Here is a 20,792-nt window from a genome sequence, read left to right as displayed (position 1 = left end):
GATAGAACATGGTAAAAGAGAAAGTAAGCAGATATTAACAGTAAATTAAAAAGTGATTATTTTAAATCCATCCATCCATTTTATACCACTTATTTATACAATGGGGAATGACCATACTTGCCAACCCTCCCGAATTTCAGTGCCTCTCCCGAAAATCCCCTGGGACAACCATTCTCCCGATTTGCAGCCGGACTTAAGGAACGCCCCCTCCAGGTCCGTGCGGACCTGAGTGAGGACAGCCTGTCGTCACGTCCGCTTGGCCAACCAAAAAGTAACCACAGAACACTATACCGTATAGTGTTCTGTGGTTACTTTTTGGTTGGCCAACGGTTTACGTTGTATTGCGCACCCTGACGGCAAGTGTGGGAGTCGGTTCTGAAGTATGAAGTAAAGAGACGTAACTTCGTCAACTCGCCTGGTTATTGACTCCAACCCAGAATATTACACTGCCCATACCTATGCTCCTTCAAAGGCTGTGCTACTGGCTGCAAAGCATTACACTTTCAAATACAACAATGAGTAGAAAGGAGTGTTATGTGTATATGTGTAAATAAATGAACACTGAAATTCAAGTATTTATTTTATTTATATGTATATATATATAATAAAATACATACATATATATATATATATATATATATATATATATATATATATATATATATATATGTATATATATGTATATATATATATATATATATATATATATATATATATATATATATATGTATATATATATATATATATATATGTATATATATATATATATATATATATATATATATATATATATATATATATATATATATATATATATATATATATAGCTAGAATTCACTGAAAGTCAAGTATTTATTTTATTTATATATATATATAAGAAATACTTGAATTTAAGTGAATTCTAGCTATAAATATACTCCTCCCCCCTTAACCCTGCACCCTGGCACCGCCCACCCGACCCCGCCCACCTCAACCGTCCCCCCCCCAAATCTCCTGAATTTGGAGGTCTCAAGGTTGGCAAGTATGGGAATGACACAATATGTTACTGCATACATCAGCAGCAAAATTAGGAGCCTTCGTAACTGCTAACTTACTACTAAAAGAGAAGTTGTCTAGTATGTTCACTATCTTATTTATTGCCAAAATTCTTCTTTGCAATAAGAAACGTATGTTTGATGTATAATAAGATGTTCTTTTAAAATAAAGCCAATAATGAAATTTTTTGCGGTCTCCTTTAATTTGAAAAGTATCGGAATACATTTTGGTACCGGTACCAAATTATTAGTCTCGGGACAAGCCTACTTTATAAAATTGGAAAAACAGAACGAGCACCTTTTAAAAAGAGGGGTAGAGAAACAGGTTCTGTAGCACATGAAGTGCAAACAGTCTTCTAATAAAGGGATACTTTTTTAGGTCTTATTCATATGCTGCAAACTATCTCATACTTATGACTCAAGTGAAATAGTGCTGGACATCAATGACCTCAAACTGGGGGATTCTACTTCCAGACAGTTGGAACCGATCACAAGGAAGTAGACTTCCAGTCAACCTTGATGAATTTCACACAGAACATTTCCCGAAGAGCACCAAGAGCAGACCTGTTGACGTGAGCTGCAGCAGGACTACTGAGAGTTTGTCACCATGCGTAGGGCAGCGATGGGAGGGGGAAAAAAGTGTCTGTAGTCTTTGGAGTTGCAGAGCGTCCGAGAGGGAGGGAGACGCACGGAGAGGAGGGACGCAAACGGAAAGGAGGGAGGGCGAAGGATAAATCCTTACTACATAATCATTACAGCTCACTAGCCCTTCCTGTGACACGGCGTGTTGCAGTCAGGATTACAGCCGCCCAGCAACGCCGGCTACGGTCCTGCTGATGGTGAGCGGCGGGGCGCAGGTGGGACAGGGCAAAGGCAAAAACTGGACAGGAAGTGTCCATATTGAGTGACACATCGAAAGAAAAAACGGGAAAGAGAATTTCACCAAACTCCAGTGGCAGACTTGTTAACATCTGTCACCGGCCACCTCTCAGGGTCTTGCTTTGATGGAGCTGCATCGAGAACAACAGGCGAGGGTGAGGAGGGGAGGCTGGAGGAGGAAGAGCAGGGTCACCCTGAAGGAAAAGCAACAGAAAGACAGGTGTCCCCGATGAAAGATGGAGTACCACCTGGAGCAGGATTTGTTTTGCTAAGTTTCTGGCAGCTTTGAGAGGTTTTTCCTTCCAAGTGTCGATCCTCGGCCAAGACAGGAATTATTCTTTTCCCAGAGGTGGCTAAAAATCTTTAAAAAGGCTTTGCACAAATATGCACGCTGGCAGCCTTCCTCTCAAAGCATCCTGGGACATTTTACCTGAAATCCCTCCCCTGAGGTCACAGTCTCACCTTCCCGACCAGAACATTTAGCCAAAAGTGAGTGTGAACAATCACCATGTGTTAATTTGCTCCGTCTGATATCGCTCTATCACGCCGCATCACGCCGACAACCCCTCCTCCACCTCTTCACCAGCCAGTGATAATGTGACCTTCTGCCAAAGTGCTGGAAACCATGCCGCCATCGCAGCGGGCTCCTCTGTTGCTGCTACTGAAATAGACTCAAACAAGTGCGGACGGGGAGGAAGAGGGGGGGAAGGCGAAAAGGGGGCCAGGGGCGAGAGAAGGAAGATAGAGGAGGAGAAAGACGAAAAGGGGAGCGCTTAAGCAGTGGACACGGGATGCGAGGGGACGGGTCCAGGCTGGATGTGGATCGCCATCACAGGTAATCTTCACCTTCATCTCACCTCAAAGTACAACAACTGTAAAAACATGCGCTTCCAAAAGTGCCAGCACGTGGGAAATGCTCTCTGCTTCTCTTTACTGTTGCAATCAGAGTTCCTCGAGTCGTCTGTCCGCGCTCATAGAGGACTTATCAGAACGCAGGGGCTCCTCCAGGCGATCAGACAGCCTGCTCGGTCTTGGTGGAAGGTGTGCACAAACTGTTGCTTTAACTCGTCGCTCTGCTTCCAGGGGTTTGGTGGAGATCGATGAGTCATTGTAAACAGTCTGAGTGGCTCATTGATGGCCGCACACCCGCTGCCAAGAGATACTTTGTCAGGATGCAAACGCTTTCCTCAAGCACTTGTAGCTCCTTCTGAATTGGTTAGGAGGGTCAAATTGGAGCCACAGGTTCATTGGCAGGATTCCGACTCAATCACCAAACGGATCATGAAACATTAAAACTGAGGGCTCAGTAAACATTGGTTGGTTCGTAGTTAGCAAACTAAGTCAACTACAGTATCAATGAAATGTGTCTTTAGAACTGACACAAATGTTGATAAAAAAAAAGAAGAAGATATGCTAAAGCAGAGGTGTCAAAGTCGTTTTCACTGAGGGCCACATCACAGTTATGTTTGGCCCCAGAGGGCCGCTTCTAACAGTGAATACTATTATTACACAATTTTTGTCTAATAACATTTTTTTTTAACTAAAATGTAAAGGAAATATGGTAAGTTGCAATAATTTCACCTCAAAATTGTGTGTATATAACTGTAAATGGAAAAACAGTACTGCTGTTTTTATGGTTAAAAAATGTAGCTCATTTGCCAGAATTTTACTGTAAAATTTGCATTTGTTTTTTTAAAGTAAATAAAAAAAACTGCAATTTTACAGTAAAATTTTGGCACATGATCTGCCAGTTCGTTTGTTTGTTTTTACCGCAAATCAACAACTGTAGATTGTTTGGTGTATTACTGTAGATGCCAAAACGGCACCACAGTTTATTACAGTAAAAAAAAGTACTTTTTTTTTTCATTTAGAGATAAATGCTGTAAAAACCACAGTAAATTTCACAATTGTACCATGAAATCTATTGCTACTTTTACATTGCACAATTTGATGGATAACTTGCTTTGAAATCATTATTATTGTATAGTATTTATTTCTATTTAAAAAATGGTTTGATAAAAATGGTTTGATAATATATTTTTGCATAATTGGACAATATTTAAGTTAACATAATTTGTGATTACATGGAGTACTTTTTTTTTTTCTCCCAAAATAGAAAGAAAGAATACATTTAGTTCAGAAAAGTTACAGTACTGTATTGATACATATTATTTCCATGCTTTCGAGGGCCAAATAAAATTAAGTGGCGGGCCACATCTGGCCCCCGGGCCTTGAGTTTGACACATGTGTGCTAAAGGAAAAGCAAAAACTATTAATAAGGTTTTGAATTAATGGACCAAAGGATGAGAGGTGAGACGTTACATGGGAGTGTTTGGACATGTGACTGACAAAACAACAGTGTCCCACAGTGTTACACCAAAAATGGCAAAAAAAATCTAAGAATTTGGGAAGGGTGGTTATCTTAGTTTTGCAATAGCTTCTATCTTTAATGTTGCTCAAGTACAGTACTGTGTCTATGTTAGAACTGCCGGGAATAAATATTGTATTCATGTCATTTATTTATCAATATATTTTTTTAATGTAAACAAAAATGGGTACAAATTGTTTTTATCATTGTTGTATTTTATTTTGCTATATAATTGTGAATGGCTCTCAACAGGATGTTACATGTGGTTTCCGCTATCTTCCCTAAGCAAAAAAAACATTGATATTCACGTTGCTGCAGCGTTGTAGTATTCTATAAAAATGGTGGGTGGGTGAATGTGTTGCACACTCACATTGTGGGCGGTATAGCTCGGTTGGTAGAGTGGCCGTGCCATCAACCTGAGGGTTGCAGGTTCGATCCCCGCTTCCGCCATCCTAGTCACTGCCGTTGTGTCCTTGGGCAAGACACTTTACCCACCTGCTCCCAGTGCCACCCACACTGGTTTAAATGTAACTTAGATATTGGGTTTTCACTATGTAAAGCGCTTTGAGTCACTAGAGAAAAGCGCTATATAAATATAATTCACTTCACTTCACTTCACTGGCTGTTTTGACACTGCAATGATATTATATTTGTGTTTCTTAATGGCGCCATCTCCTGGGTTAAAAAAGTCAACATTTGACCTGCAAGTAAACGAATAGCTGTGTAGAAAGAAATATAAAATGTGCAATTCTGGTCAAAGAGCCAAAGAGTAAACAAAAAGAAAGTAATGTGTCTTATTGGATGCGATTAGATCAAAATGATCCCACATTAAGGAACTTTTCCTTTTTGTCAGTTTCATTTAGAAGAGATCAATGGTGGCCATAGCACGCGGCATGACACTCGTCCGAATTTACGAGTTGTTACTCATCAACTGAAAGAAGCGCTTCCTGATAAACACAGTTTGGTACTTCACAGTGAAAGGACACAGCAATTGTATCCGTCACATGTTTTTCTTTTTCTTAAAGTGACACACGTCTGAGTATCGATGGAAACAGTATAACTCCTTTTGTTTCGTAATGCATCCATGCTTTTGTTTCGTTTGATCCATCACTACTGAACACTTAAATTCCAGCAAACAGGTTCATTAAACTGGTAGAAATACACACAAAGAAAGCAGGAATTGTGCAAATGCACCAAATATGACAGCATGTGGCAAAGATGATGCGACAGTGTGTCCTGCAACAAATAACCTACATTTCGGACTATAAGGCGCTACTTTTTTCCCATGCTTTGAATCTTGCGGCTTACAAAACGGTGCGGCTAATTTACCAATTGTTTTTTGCTGACGGCCATAATGCAAAGAGTTTTTAAAAAGAAAACAAGCAAAGACGATGAAAAGGTGTGTTATTGTTTGTGCTATGGTGCCATCTTTTGGATGAGTTTGCTCACTGAAGGTGTTGCAATGCCCTTCTAAAGTACTTCTGATTCTGATTCTGATTTTTAGAGCTTTTGATCTGAAGTAAAAGTGCCGTTCCGTCTTCTAACCGTAGGAGTGTTTTCATGCATATTTGTACGTGCTATTGTAATGTAACATTAGCATTAGCTAATATACTAACACATTTACGAGTATCTTTGTTCGTATTATTAACTTGGCATTCTTTTTGTATGGTTCCAGTTTCACAAATTCCTCATTAATTCCCCAAGATGTCACGGTGGAGATATTGAGTCTGTTTAGCTGATTGGAGAGCTTGCTTCCACAGTTCGTGGGTCCATGACGATGACTTCTGTTTTGTTTGGTCCGCCGATTTACTGCTGGATTAAAGACACCGTTTGGAAAAAAATTAAGGTATGGCGATATATGGATATATGGAGGTTCTGTGTAAATAACTCTTTTTGCAACGTATATATCAAATCAACCAATCAATCAAAGTTTATTTATACAGCCCTTAATAACAAATACCTCAAAGGGCTGCACAAACCACAATGACATCCTCGGCTAAAAAAAGGTATATTTAAAGGCCAGGGTATACAAATTAGTTATAAAATGGGACTGAAATGCTTCTACTAAAGCATATAATCTGCGGTTTATAATCCGGTGTACCTAACATATCGTGAGGAAAGTTTTTGTTTTTTTATTTAGTGGGTGTGGCTTATACACGGGTGCGCTCTTTGGTCCAAAAATACGGTACATATGGATTGGCATAAATATATTTGGCGTTACTGGAAGTATTGTTTGTGATATGCATTTACTTAGTAATCAAACAGGTGGGAGGTGCTTAATAGTTTTTTGCCATTTGATAGAAATTAGATGTATCAAGACCAAATTTGCAAACTAGACAAGGACGTCAGCTTGACATCAAGACAACATGGATATTGCAGTCCTTAGGTAAACACATGTGACACATGAGCCAGTGGTTCTGAAGAGGAAAAGGACTCCAGGACCATGTCCTTAGCAAACGTTTCAGGTGTATCGGGTCTGTTAGAATATTATGTTTTTTGGATTAGATGGGCTGGGTGTGTGGGATGTGGGGTTCCTCAGGTCTCGACTTTGGGACCCCTTTTGTTCAACTTGAACATACTACCACTAAGCCAACTAATACGCATCTTTAATGTGTCCTAACCCCACTAGGCAGATGACACTCAGGTTAACGTTTCCCTGACGGCAGGTGAACGTCGGCCTGTTGATTCACTTTGTAGCTGCAACAAACAGTTCAGTGTGTGGATGCAAAATAATGTTCTCCACTTAACTCAGACACAACTGAAATAATTTTCTTTGGCTCACAGTGAAACTATTTTAGTCACCTTGAGACCCTCTACCTGAAACATAATGATCAGGTTAGAAATCTCGGGGTACAAATGGACTCAGACTTGAACTTGAACAGACACAATAAGTCAATAACATCAGCATCTTTTTACCACCTGAAACACAGCAGATAAATCAGATAAATAATGTGTAAATCAGCCTTGGATACTAGTCCATGCTTTCGTCTCCAGCAGGTTAGACCAGTGGTCCTCAACCACCGGTCCCGGGACCGGTACCGGTCCGTGACGCATTTGCTACCGGGCCGCAGTGAAACATTAAATAATTTATAAACAACTGCTTTTTCTCTGATTTAACTTTGGCCTGTCCCACTTGACACACCAATTAGCTTGTTTATAGATGTATAATACAGCTCCTCATAGGAAGTTGCCATTTGTTATAACTTTGTGACATGATACAATGCACATTAATGAACATTTAAAATATAAATGTGCCAGATTTTAGCCAAAGGCTGATTTCCATCTGCATCTCATTGCAAAGAAACAAGCCCAGGGCTCCCACTAAGTCAATGTTATAGTGAGTTGTATTTTTCATGCACTTATTTTTGCTGTATTTATCTGGCACAAGTGGAAAGCCGGTCGCTGAAAATAATGCCTACAATAAAGCGGTCCGTGGTGCAAAAAAGGTTGGGGACCACTAGGTTAGACTACTGTAATGCCGTTCTTACTGGGCTCTCTAAAAGAGATGTAAAGCAGCTGCAGTACATCCAAAATACTGCTGCTTGAATCCTGATTAGAACCAAAAAATACGACCAAATTCATCTAGTCAGTGCTTGGGTCACTGCACTGACTTCCTGTAGCTCAAATAATAGACTTTACAACAGCTCTCCTTGTGTACAAGTCTTGCCATGGTCTTGTGCCAAAGTACATATCTGACATGTTAAGAGACATATAAACCATCTCGGGCTCTGAGAACCCTAGGGAGTGGTCTCCTGCTAGTGCCCAGAGTCAAGACCAAACATGGTGAGGCAGTGTTTCAGTTGTATGCTCCTAAAAACTGGAATAGTATTCCTAAATACGTGAGACAGGCTTCAACATTGGCAATGTTCAAATTCAGGCTGAAAACATTTTATTTAATTGTGCATATGACAACTGAAAGTATTTTATCTGCACTCTTTGATTTTAATTTGAATTATAATAGTTTATAACATGATTTGATTTTATGTTTTTAATCTAATTATGATTACTTTTATGATTATTTTATCTTTTTGCGTTCTTGTAATTTTCAGTACAGCACTTTAAATTGCCTAGTGTACAAATTGTGCTCTATAAATAAACTTGTTAATTTAATACATTTGTTCTTAAATATCCTGGCACTTACAGTAAATCCATGTTGTTTTATCACATAATTCCATACAGGCCCATTTAAAAGGGTAGGAGGTTAAAGCTTAGAAATCTTTAAGAAACTAAGAAAATAATTTTAGCTAGCATCTTTTTCCAATTTTTCCACTTCGCACATTCATTCCTGATACTGATTTCATCGACCTACCAAAATCCAGATTATTCTGTGGTTCTTAGTTACCTCCATCAAAATGGAGTGAAAGTAAAAGTAAAAGCAGAACAACCAGAGCGAGGAGAAACCTGCCCATCATTATGAGGTGTGTCTGACCCACCTCTCCAAAAACACTAACTCTTAAAAGGACACAGCAGTAATGAAACTGGATAAAATATGACTTCTTTCACCTCACAATGAAGGGGCGTGTAAACACTGCCACCCCAGTCTGACAGCTGAAAAATGGCTCTTCATTATGTTACTTCAACCATGTCCCTGTTTGAGTAATTAGATGTACAGTAGCAGTGTGCATGTGACATGGGAGAAGAGGTCCATCACACAATGATATGCACACAACACAAACACACACATTAAAAGACAGCGCACCAATTACATGATGGACAATCGTCCGTTGGTTTATAATCATTAATGCTCCCTAAAGACAGTTTAACTGGCCAACCAGTTGACCTCACATATGGGTGACTGACATCACATCAACACAGCTCAACATGTAGGATTGTTGATTTGATGTACTGAGTGACTGCCAGCCACCTCCCATCAGACCATATTAAATCTGCTTTTAAATGCCCTCCTAACTCGACCTGGGCCAATATTTGACAAGTCTATTATTCAAACGATAAATGAAAATGAACTCAATAAGTTTGCCAGCCTCGATAATCGCGATATGTATGCCTTGTTACGGGATGCAAGAGCAGTCATTCTTTGCATCGGTTTCAGTAGCTGCTGCTGCTGTTTGTACTACATGCACATAAACGCTAATAATTATAAACGCTGAAAAACCCTCAAGGGTTAGTATTACCGTATTACACTAAAATGATCAAAAAACCATGACTGATAACTAGAGATGTCCGATAATGGATTTTTTGCTGATATCCGATATTCCGATATTGTCCAACTCTTAATTACCGATTCCGATATCAACCGATACCGATATATACAGTTGTGGAATTAACACATTATTATGCCTAATTTTGTTGTGATGCCCCGCTGGATGTATTAAACAATGTAACAAGGTTTTACAAAATAAATCAACTCAAGTTATGTAAAAAAAATGCCAACATGGCACTGCCATATTTATTATTGAAGTCACAAAGTGCATTATTTTTTTTAACATGCCGCAGCTTGGAATTTGGGACATGCTCTTCCTGAGAGAGCATGAGGAGGTTGAGGTGGCCGGGGTTGGGGGGTGCGGGATTTAGGGGTAGGGGTTAGCGGGGGGTGTATATTGTAGCGTCCCGGAAGAGTTAGTGCTGCAAGGGGTTCTGGGTATCTATTCTGTTGTGTTTATGTTGTGTTACGGTGCGGATGTTCTCCGGAAATGTGTTTGTCATTCTTGTTTGGTGTGGGTTCACAGTGTGGCGCATATTTGTAACAGTGTTAAAGTTGTTTATACGGTCACCCTCAGTGTGACCTGTATGGCTGTTGACCAAGTATGCGTTGCATTCACTTGTGTGTGTGAAAGCCATAGATATTATGTGATTGGACCGGCACGCAAAGGCAGAGCCTTTAAGGTTTATTGGCGCTCTGTACTTTTCCCTACGTCCGTGTACACAGCTGTGTTTTAAAAAGTAATACATTTTACTTTTTTAAACCGATACCGATAATTTTAAAACCGATACCGATAATTTTCGATGTTACATTTTAAAGCATTTATCGGCCGATAATATCAGCAGTCCGATATTATTGGACATCTCTACTGATAACCACACGTTGATATGGACCAACTAGCGTTAGCTTGCTCGCTTGCTTAAATGCTAACATGAAAATGAAACATTAACGTCTTTCCCCATTAATAAACATTATACCCCAATTTAAACTTGTATAATCACATTACTGACTAAACAACTAAGATACAGTATTCACATTGAACATAAAGGCTATGCTCTTTTAGTGCAAAGTGAGCTATAAAAACTCCACAGTGTCAAGTTGAAACAGACGTGAGGTTTGTTCAACAGGCAGTTTTAACTCGCGTGATGTCACATAAACCAGAAGTGAAACAAAGTGATGACCTAGTTTGTACTGATAAAAAAAACATTCTAAAATATTGAGAAACACACAAATGACAAAAATATGGCTCTTATGAAGCCAGAACAATATTGAATGTTTCTTCTGACAAGAAAAATGCAACTTGGATAAAAATGCTTTTTGAGATCATGTTAATGGTGATACATTTGGTCATAATAACTTTATTTAGACATTTAATTTACTGCTTTGGACAGAAGCTATTTTATTGCTTTTGGTTGTGATTTGTATTCATGTGCAAAATTTTGTTAAAGGTGCCATATGTAATAATTTGATGCCAATTCATTAATGTCAAAAGGCATTAATAAATAATGTTCTTTTCGAATACCTTAATAACTGGGATATGCTCATTTCAAAATTAGATTTAGAGCCCCAAAATATAATTATTTTAATTTCGATGCCCCGCCCTCCACCGTTTGACCAATTAAAAAGTCTGTGAGTGTGTCACATCCAGGTTGCCAGATACGCACCCCCATCTTCGTCGAGCTGCTGCCACTGGTAAAGTTACTAAACATGTCAGACCTTAGTAAATCTAAAAGGCGTCGTTACGATTCTCAACTTATTCATGACAAAGCCAGGAACAAAACGAGAATTTGTATCGGGGATGCCTTTGACTGAAGGAGACGATTGAAGGCGGAGACAATTTTTTCATCTGACGCCAAACTTGCTAATTTCCTCCTTGATAGGTAAGTCAGGCATTTATGCTTTCTTATTATTTGTAATAAATGGAAATGGACATTTCGTATGTAAACTATGTTGTCCAAGAGTCTATGATCTTGTCTAACAAAGCTAGTATGTTTGTGCAACAAATGCTTATTGTGTTGGTTAACGGGGGAAATATATGCCTGTTAGCCTGTATGTCGATGTGTCATCCAACTGACAGGGAAAAATATATTTTCGACAACTAAAACCTATGTGGATATGGATAGTTTCTGAGGAAATGTGTTCCAAAATTAGCACGGCTAATTGCGATTTCTGGTACCGTATGTGCAACAGCCACATATGGGATGGTATTTGCTTGGCACAATATAATTTAAGATTAAAGATTCAAGATTAAAGTTTAAAGTACCAATGATTGTCACACACACACTAGATGTGGTGAAATTTGTCCTCTGCATTTGTCCCATCCCCTTGGGGAGCAGTGGGGAGCAGTGGGCAGCAGCGGCGCCGCGCCCGGGAATCATTTTGGTGATTTAACCCCCAACTCCAACCCTTTGTTGCTGAGTGCCAAGCAGGGAGGTTATGGGTCCCATTTTTATAGTCTTTGGTATGACTCGAATGCATTACATGTCATGATTTTCTACTTTGTGTATTGACATGGTAGTAGGCTATATGATTTATGCATAACGTGGTTTTTGAATAACGTGGGTTGGCTAATAGAATTGCACTCTCCACTAAAAGATGGTGATGTGCGTACATGGAAGAGAATGGTTGGATGCAACATTATACATACTTTTAATATTCTGTTGTGTGGAATGATAGAAAAGGATTAATCAAATAAAATTAGTCAGAGAACATTGGTAGGTATGAAAAACACTAACATTATGACAGACTTATGCTGTCTCTAAAGGGGAACTGCACTTTTTTAATTCAAAATTGCTTATCATTCACAATCCTTATGTAAGACAAGAACACATACCTGTATGTTTTTCTTTTTTTATGCACTCGAAATAGTAAATAAATGCGATCAAAAGTCCACTTACAATGGAGCCGATGGAGTTATGCTGAACAAAATGGGGCGGTAATGTTACTGTTGGCCTTGGCTTGCCATCAAAGTAAGCTTATGCGATATACAATATACAATACCGTGCGGTCAAATTAGACATTTTAGCAGGGTAATGCCAACAATCTGTCCCGACTACCGACGAAAATATTGCTGCGTAACTTTACAAATACATTTGGCTAATCGACATCAGTTAAATGTGGCATAATTACTTAGTAAACCATCTTACATGAAGCATAAACAAGAGAAACCTACAGTGTAGGACTCGCTGATTGCCATTTCAAGTTCCTTGGAGTAGCATTCTGATTCGGCTGCATATCTGGCAACCTCAGTCATGGCGAGTAGGAGGGGACTACATAATTTTGACCATTACTACATATGGCACCTTTAACAGGAGTATATTTAATTTTTTATTATTAGTTTGTTTCATTTAACTAGGATATTTACAAGTTGTCATTCCAATTACTACGTTGAAATATAGGAGAAATACAGGTTTATTGCATTTGAAAGGGTATACTTGCATTATGTGTCATCACTACATCAGTGGTTAATTTGGTCTCAAAATAATGTTGACAATAATTTAATTTATTGGCAATTATTTGTAGGGCAATATATCATCCAGCTAAATTTGTCATCAGGTAACAAGCCTCAAGCCACCCTGCAGAAAACATAGGAAGAGGGAGGGAACACAGAGACGACAAAAAGACAAACACGTGGGCGCACCTACATCCACTATTTCAATTGGACACTCTGATAACCAACACCACCAAGCAGGACAGTAAAACATTTACTGCACTGGTGATGGAGGAGGTTTGCCAAATATTAAAGCAATTTCTTCAAGGTCAGGGAGGTGTGTAAGTCACAAATATCAACACGTGAACTGTATTCACGCAATTTAGAGACGTTGACTGTGTACGATTACACGGTCATGTCACCACGGTGGTCGTGCACGGCTGCTGAGATCTTCAACTCGGGCAAGACAAGGCTGTCAGGATGGGCTTCCCCCCCACCCTCCAAGTTTATGGCTATGCTCACGGGCACGGTAGAGGTTCTGGCCTATTTAAATTCATAGCGCAACCCCGCTCGCACCGCCTCGAACACCCCGTACCCGTTGAGAAGGAAAACTGACACGCCGCAGGCTAAGGAGAGGTAGGGGTGTGTGTGTGTGTGCAGTCATCTCCATCCTTGTCATTGTTCTGGACGCCGACCGCAGCGTTTGTGTATGTGTGGAACCGGCCGGTCCACATGAGGTGCGTTACTGAGAGCTACATGTGTAAACATTGTATGTGTCACACCCTGGCTTGACACAGTGGCCAACACCTCAGTGACCATCAGTGCAAAAGCAACTTTTCTTACCTACTGGTACCTGTTTTTGTGTATTTGGGTTCTGCATAAGTCCTAAAAATGTAAAATCAAAGCATGGAGGCATGGTGGAAGAATTTTATAAAACAATCCAGCCTTCCTTCCTTCTTCCTCCAAACGCGCCGTTTGAAATTTGTGACGTTTTTCCCAATTGTGGCGTCAGTGAATATCTCCATTTATGGTACATCGCCATTGTACTCCGATGCTGTAGTCATTAGGCAGCTTCTTCTCTATCCTCTAGTAGTGGGGCAGACTGGCTCGTACGTGCACGTGCATACTCCACTGTTGCCATTTCTAAAACAGAGTAGTGTATAGTTTTAACTTATATCCGTCAGTGGACTCCATATGGAAGCGCTAAAAACTACAACATGGCTGATGAGGAGAAGGCGTTGTCAAAGTGGAGGCACGTAAACAAGACAACAAAGACAAAACAGCGCATCCTGAAGAGACGGTCAGAGAGTGCTTTGAATATGGTCTCTAAAACATAATCTATTACACATATAACGACTTGTTTTAACAGCGATTCGATTCGATATTTTTGGTTGCCGATACGATTCAGGAACAAGCCCGATTTTTCGGACGAGTGGTTCCGAAACGATTCAGTGAGTTGAAATCGATTCAGTACCTTTTTAGCAAAACCAATTTAAGCAATGTGACTGTGAAATAAACCGTGGATATTGGACACTGCAGGTGAAGTTTCCTATATTCCTGTTATTTCTTGTAAGCGAATTGTGTCTAAATGATTTATGGATGCAAACAAGCAAATAAAAAACAATTAATGGCCAATTCCTTCACATTTTACTTGAAAAAAAAAAAAAGTGTAACCAACACTTTAGGTTGAATAACAGAGGAAACTTTTTTCTGCGAAAAGTACAGTAACCAACATTTCAACAGTAGATTTACTCGGCCATACAGTATCTGTTCCAGATGTTCGCCGATGACGAACAGTGTCCCAGCTGTTTGTATGCCCCTTTCATCCCTGTTGATGGCGCTGGCCCCTTGCTGCCTAATTTCCTTCATCCATCTCTTCGAGTTATTTATTTCTCATGAAATGACTTCTCCTTGGCTGCCAGTTGCTTGTTGTGTGTCACACTTCATGTTGTTATGTTCCAGAAGTCGGTGCATCGCCATAACTTGCTGCGCTGTCGCTTTCGTTTTGTTGGTCGCGTCCTCAGTGGCCTAAAGTTGTGTTGCTACTTTAAATTATTGTGTTGTGTCGTTTGCAATTGTTGTGGCTTTTGCAATTGTGCTGTAGCTGAAAGTTGTAATTTTATTTTTGTGTTGTAATTAATGTGGCGTTTGCATGTGTTGTGACTAGGGATGTCCGATAATGGCTTTTTGCCGATATCCGATATTCCGATATTGTCCAACTCTTTAATTACCGATACCGATATCAACCGATACCGTTATCAATCGATACCGATATATACAGTCGTGGAATTAACACATAATTATGCCTAATTTAGGCATCTAGGTATGGTGAAGATAAGGTGCTTTTTAAAAAATAAAAATAAAAATAAAATAAGATAAATAAATTAAAAACATTTTCTTGAATAAAAAAGAAAGTAAAACAATATAAAAACAGTTACCTAGAAACTAGTAATTAATGAAAATGAGTAAAATTTACTGTTAAAGGTTAGTACTATTAGTGGACCAGCAGCACGCACAATCATGTGTGCTTACGGACTGTATCCCTTGCAGACTGCATTGATATATATTGATATATAATGTAGGAACCAGAATATTAATAACAGAAAGAAACAACCCTTTTGTGTGAATGAGTGCAAATGGGGTAGGGAGGTTTTTTTGGGTTGGTGCACTAATTGTAAGTGTATCTTGTGTTTTTTATGTTGATTTAATAAAAAATAAAAATAAATGAATAAATAAATAAATTTAAAAAACGATACTGATAATTAAAAAAAACGATACCGATAATTTCCGATATATTACACTTTAAAGCATTTATCGGCCGATAATATCGGCAGGCCGATATTATCGGACCTTTCTCATGTATGTATCGCAATTTTTCTTATGATGACAACACAAACGGGCGAAATAAACAAATGTAATGTCCTTGTTTTTTTAAAGTGTTAAACTTCATATAAAGTCAGCCGTTCTTAAATTCAATGGTTTCCGTTTTTTTAATAATGATAAAATCGATTGATTTCCTTTTAAAATGATCTTGGATCGATACATATCTTCCTGATGGCGCAGAATGATATACTTGAAATTTAGGAAAATAAATTGATCTATCGATACATCAATCAATCGTTATACTCCTATAATCATTTTGACCAAAGAACCACCATTACATGTAATGTAGACCACAAGGAAGTGTTTTAAATGTACAAAAAAAATCATACTATGACCCCTTTAACAGAAAGCATTTGTTATTATTGAAAGGTAAACTAAAAGGAAAACATTCTTCTTGGGTCAAAAGACACAAATGACCCAATAAGTCCTTCAAACTTAATCATACTCCGTTGAGAACTTGATTTATACTTTTCTTAAGATATGAGTGCGTATTTAAGAACACAATCTTGGCAGCCGGGCAGCGTCAAACTGATTTGTCCCAAAATTGACGGGAGCTATTTTTTCAACTGAGATTCATGCCTATGGGCAAGTTAGGTCGAAATCAGCTTTAAAATTTAAGTGTAAATCCCTCAGACTGGGACTATGTATTAAACTACACATTCAACTTGTAACGACTGGGTCGCATAGTGATGCGGGGGTCGTTTTCTCAAGATGCAGACAGACTTCGGACACAGCGTGCAGGTAGGAAATTATTTATTTACCAATAAATCAGGCGGGAACAAACAAAAGCGTGCTCATAGCCCGGAAAGCAAAGCTAAGGGGGCTAGCGTGGGAGCTAGCATACAAAAAGAGCTTAGCATGGAAGCTAGCATATAAAAAAGAGACTAGCATGGAAGCTAGCATACAAAAGGAATCAAAATACCGTCGTTAAATGTTGTGTTTAGAAAACTAGGAAGCCAAACTGACTGACCGGAAAAGGCAGGACTAAATAGCTCTCTGATTAGCGCTCGAGAACAGGTGAGCGTCCCGAACACTAATCAGAGACAGGTGAAAACCCATGGTAACTGAAAACAAACCCAGTGGTACGCAAAACAGGAACTCAGGGAGTCCAAAAACCAAACAGAACATGATCCGGGCAGCAGATCATAACACTCACATTTTTCAAATTTTGGTGTTTGAACAAGTCAGCAAACGAGCAAATTGTGACTTTTTAAAGGGAGAGGCATCTAACTACGCTCCCACAAGACAGATTAAGACCAAAGTGGTATGCTCATATGTGGATTAGAGGCAGTGTACGTGTGTGCGCATGTCATGGGTCAGCTGCATGTGTGTGGACAGCCACCGAGTCCTCGGCACAAGAAGGCCGGTGACAGCTGGACTGGCAACGGGGGAGGAGGGGGCTGGTGCGTGGCGGTCTGGGTCCGCACGAGCAGCCACGGTATCAGATTAACCAGGGTCTTACACTTATCCTTGCTCCATATACAGAACATGGCTGACGGAGGAACGCTCCGCCACCCGTCAGTCACCTGTCAGTCATCAGGGCCAGCAGGTGGGTCAGCGCGAGGGTCAAAGTGGGAATATTCATGTCAGAGTGTTGCGTCGAGGCCTCTAAGCCACAGGTAAACATCCAACCAATGTGTTATGGAAAAATGGATTACACTTGTTTTTGTAATCCACAGCCTTCAAAACACAATCTGTTCAATCTCTGACAAAGCAAACGCCGCCCGACACAACCAGCGGTGTGAGAGAGCATGTACGTCGCTGTCCTTTCATGGTGTTTCGGCATGAGTTAAAATGTTCCTTTAGCTAACATCCTCTTTATCAGCGTTTGGACCAAGGGTCTACAAGATGTAGCTCGTTAGCCACCAGTTACTTGCCACCTGATTAAGAGTAGCATGGACATTTAACTCCAGCATGTAACACTTGCAAATAAAAACTAGACAAAACTGGACAGCACAATTATTATAAGCTCAGCGTTAAATAGCTTTTTTGTTAAACAATTTGTCCTCTATTGCCAGATAAACATATTCCAAACTACAAAAAAAATTGGTACCAGTATCGATTCCCAGATATCGGGAATTAGTACTGTATCGATTAAAATGTGAAAAGTTACATTAAAAACTAACACTTTAAATGTTGGCAGTCATACAAATAAAACACAAATAGATCACTTTTAATTGGCCATAATAGCTATTACAGGGATGAAAGTTGAAGACACCTGTTCCGGTGCAACATCTCATTTTGTGTGGTGTTGATTATGCAGTAAGGTTTTGGATTTCCGCAATAAAGCAAAACTGCAGTATGTATTCCATAGAATGACAATGCGGTTGGTTCCAAAGTTTAAACTACAGATCAACTGATGATCGGACAGGCCTATTATCGGCGCCGATATTCGGCATTTTTGGTTATATGGGTATTGGCCTTCATTTTTTATTTTTTTTACAACAGAACTACATCAGCAGATACAAATATACACACAGGATACCAGTATTTTTTTTTTTTTTAAAAACAATAATTTGTGAAGTATATAAGTAATAACCACTGCTCAAACACCTGCAGCTCGTTTGCTGGAGCCCAATTTTCTATTTATTTATTTCATTTAAAAATAAAAATTACTGTCATTGTCAAAACTTATACCCAAATATATTTTGATATATGACAGGGCATTTATTTTAATTCTTGTGAGGAATCCGGTCTGCTCGACCGCGTCACTCACACGGCCACGCCCCCCTCTCTCTCTCTCCTGCAGTACGTCTCCTTTGCTTACAGTAGGAAGGAGATTCATATGGCCCCATTCATCACGGTACATCTGACACATGAAACGTGACAAATTTGAGGCGTGCACTATCCACATCAGCCTCCAGATGGCAGCAAAGAGTTGAATATATTAAATGTGTGTTTTGTGGAAATTCCAACTTTGACCACAGCGTCAGTTGCTATGTAGAGTGGCGCTTTCCATCATTTTCAGCACAGCCCCTCTTGGACTCGCACGAGAGCCACCCAGGATCGGGAGGCCATATGAATCCCTTCCCTACTGTCAACGTTCCCTCTAAGGTGCGCGCCTGTGCAATTGCGCACTGCTCAAGCGTCCTCTGCGCACGGCAAATCTATGCAACGCACAAAATCAAATAAAAAAATAAGCGCATAACAATTTTCGACACACGGACACGACAGAGAAAACAGTTTTCGTCATCATTGTTCAAATATTGTAACGTCTGTCGAGACGCTTTGAGGACATGAATTCCATCCATCACTTTATTGAGCAAAACTCTTTATTGTCGGCCAGAAACACATCACCAAAACATTAGTAAAAAATGATATCTAGCAAAAGTGGTCATTTTCTGCAGTACAAACCAGACCAAAAGCAACTTTGTTATATCAACAGCAGCCGCTCGCTCTTTCTCACTTGCGCCAACACATGCACATATGGCACTTAGCAAGTGATGCGTTTACAGCCACACAAAAAGTCGGACAACTCCAACACCACACAAAGTGTCATTCCAGGTCGTTACACTATGATTTACCAATCAAATGTGTGCTTATTCTAGTGTCATTTATTAGGAATCTTAATTTATAAATATTAATCATGAAATGCTGTTAGTATATTAAATAAATACTAATAAAAATATATTTTTTACAAACAGGAAGTTGCAGGAATGTATACATGATCCCCTGCTTACATCTCATTGTGCAAGATGTGAATGTTTTAATGGGAACTAAATGCAATGTCAGAAAGGGGTACAAATCGTCGGATGAAAAAGAGCACAGCTCCCTCCCCCCATTCTCACCACATTCTACAGAGGCACTATAGAGAGCCTGCTGACCAACAGCATCTCTGTCTGGACTGGAGCCTGCAATGCCTCAGACTGGAAGTCTCTCCAGAGAGTGGTGAGGACGGCAGAAAAGATCATCAGGACTCATCTTCCTCCTATCCAGGAGATCGCAAAAAGCTGCTGCCTGACCAGGGCTCAGAAAATCTGCAAAGACTCCTCCCACTTTCACTGCTGGACTCTAGAAAGAGGTTCCGCAGCCTCCGAAGCAGAACCTCCAGGTTCTGTAACAGCTTCTTCCCTCAGGCCGTAAGACTCTTGAACGCGTCATAAATATCCCCTCAACTCCCCCCAAAATGGATTAACTCGCTGGAATAAAAAAGACAATATAACATACATACATAAACATGGATGCATGTGAAAAAGTGCAATATATTTATCTGTACAGTAACCTATTTATTTATTTATACATGCACCTTATTGCTTTTTTATCCTGCACTACCATGAGCTTATGTAACAAAATTTTGTTCTTATCTGTAAAGTTCAAATTTGAATGACAATGAAAAGGAAGTCTAAGTCTAAGTCTAAATTATTTCCAAAGCAGGACCTCCACCCAGACAAACAATACAAGTACACAGTCCATGAAAAACAATATTTTTTGTTATTGTCATTGTAAGTGGGCCTAAACACTTATATTAGAAAATCATCTCATGGAAATGACTGCTGTCATTTGATTATAATAATAAGAGAATGTTGTCTGTCTATCTGTGTTGATGAGGTGGGGACTTGTCCAGGGTGTACCCCGCCTTCCGCCCGAATGCAGCTGAGATAGGCTCCAGCGACCCCGAAAGGGACAAGCGGTAGAAAATGGATGGATGGATGGATGGAGATTGAACTTGTTATTTAGTCAGGTTTGGGACAGGTGTGCTGCTGGTGTAGCCACAGTGTGCACGTCTGATGTTGCTCACATGGGCTCCACTGAATGCTGAGGGAGTTTTTGAGTTTGCTCACACACGTGAAAAATTAGAGGGAACATTGCCTACTGTACATGTCAAAACATAAAATTTTTGCCAAGAAATCCAGTTTTTGTCTTTCTTACCTGGTGCATTCTCAGTCTCGATTTTTGGGTTTTTTGGCTACTGCCGAGATGGAGTCGCTCGACGAGCCTCCGTCCACAACACTTGCAGCGTTTCATGTTCCGTGATTCAATCAAATAATGTGACAGAGATGGATGGACATGAAATCAACAGAAAAGATATCTCTGCCA

The 20,792-nt window shown here is 39.6% G+C and overlaps 1 protein-coding gene across 2 annotated transcripts in view; it reads left to right on the top strand.

Annotated features, from left to right (window-relative positions):
- The first annotated feature begins 2,630 nt into the window (after positions 1–2,630).
- grin2ca (glutamate receptor, ionotropic, N-methyl D-aspartate 2Ca) overlaps positions 2,631–20,792 on the top strand; it is a 119,314-nt gene continuing 101,152 nt past the window's right edge. Inside the window, exon 1 of one of the 2 annotated variants that reach the window (XM_062050313.1) lies at positions 2,631–2,748. The gene's annotated coding sequence lies outside the window, so the exon portion shown is untranslated. The remainder of the gene's footprint in view (positions 2,749–20,792) is intronic. The other variant, XM_062050314.1, reaches the window with a different exon arrangement.

The sequence above is a fragment of the Entelurus aequoreus genome, linkage group LG06 (genome assembly GCF_033978785.1).
Source record: "Entelurus aequoreus isolate RoL-2023_Sb linkage group LG06, RoL_Eaeq_v1.1, whole genome shotgun sequence".
In the NCBI taxonomy this organism is placed as follows: domain Eukaryota; kingdom Metazoa; phylum Chordata; class Actinopteri; order Syngnathiformes; family Syngnathidae; genus Entelurus; species Entelurus aequoreus.
Note: the sequence above shows the minus strand (reverse complement) of the source record. Positions and strands in the feature narration are given on the sequence as shown.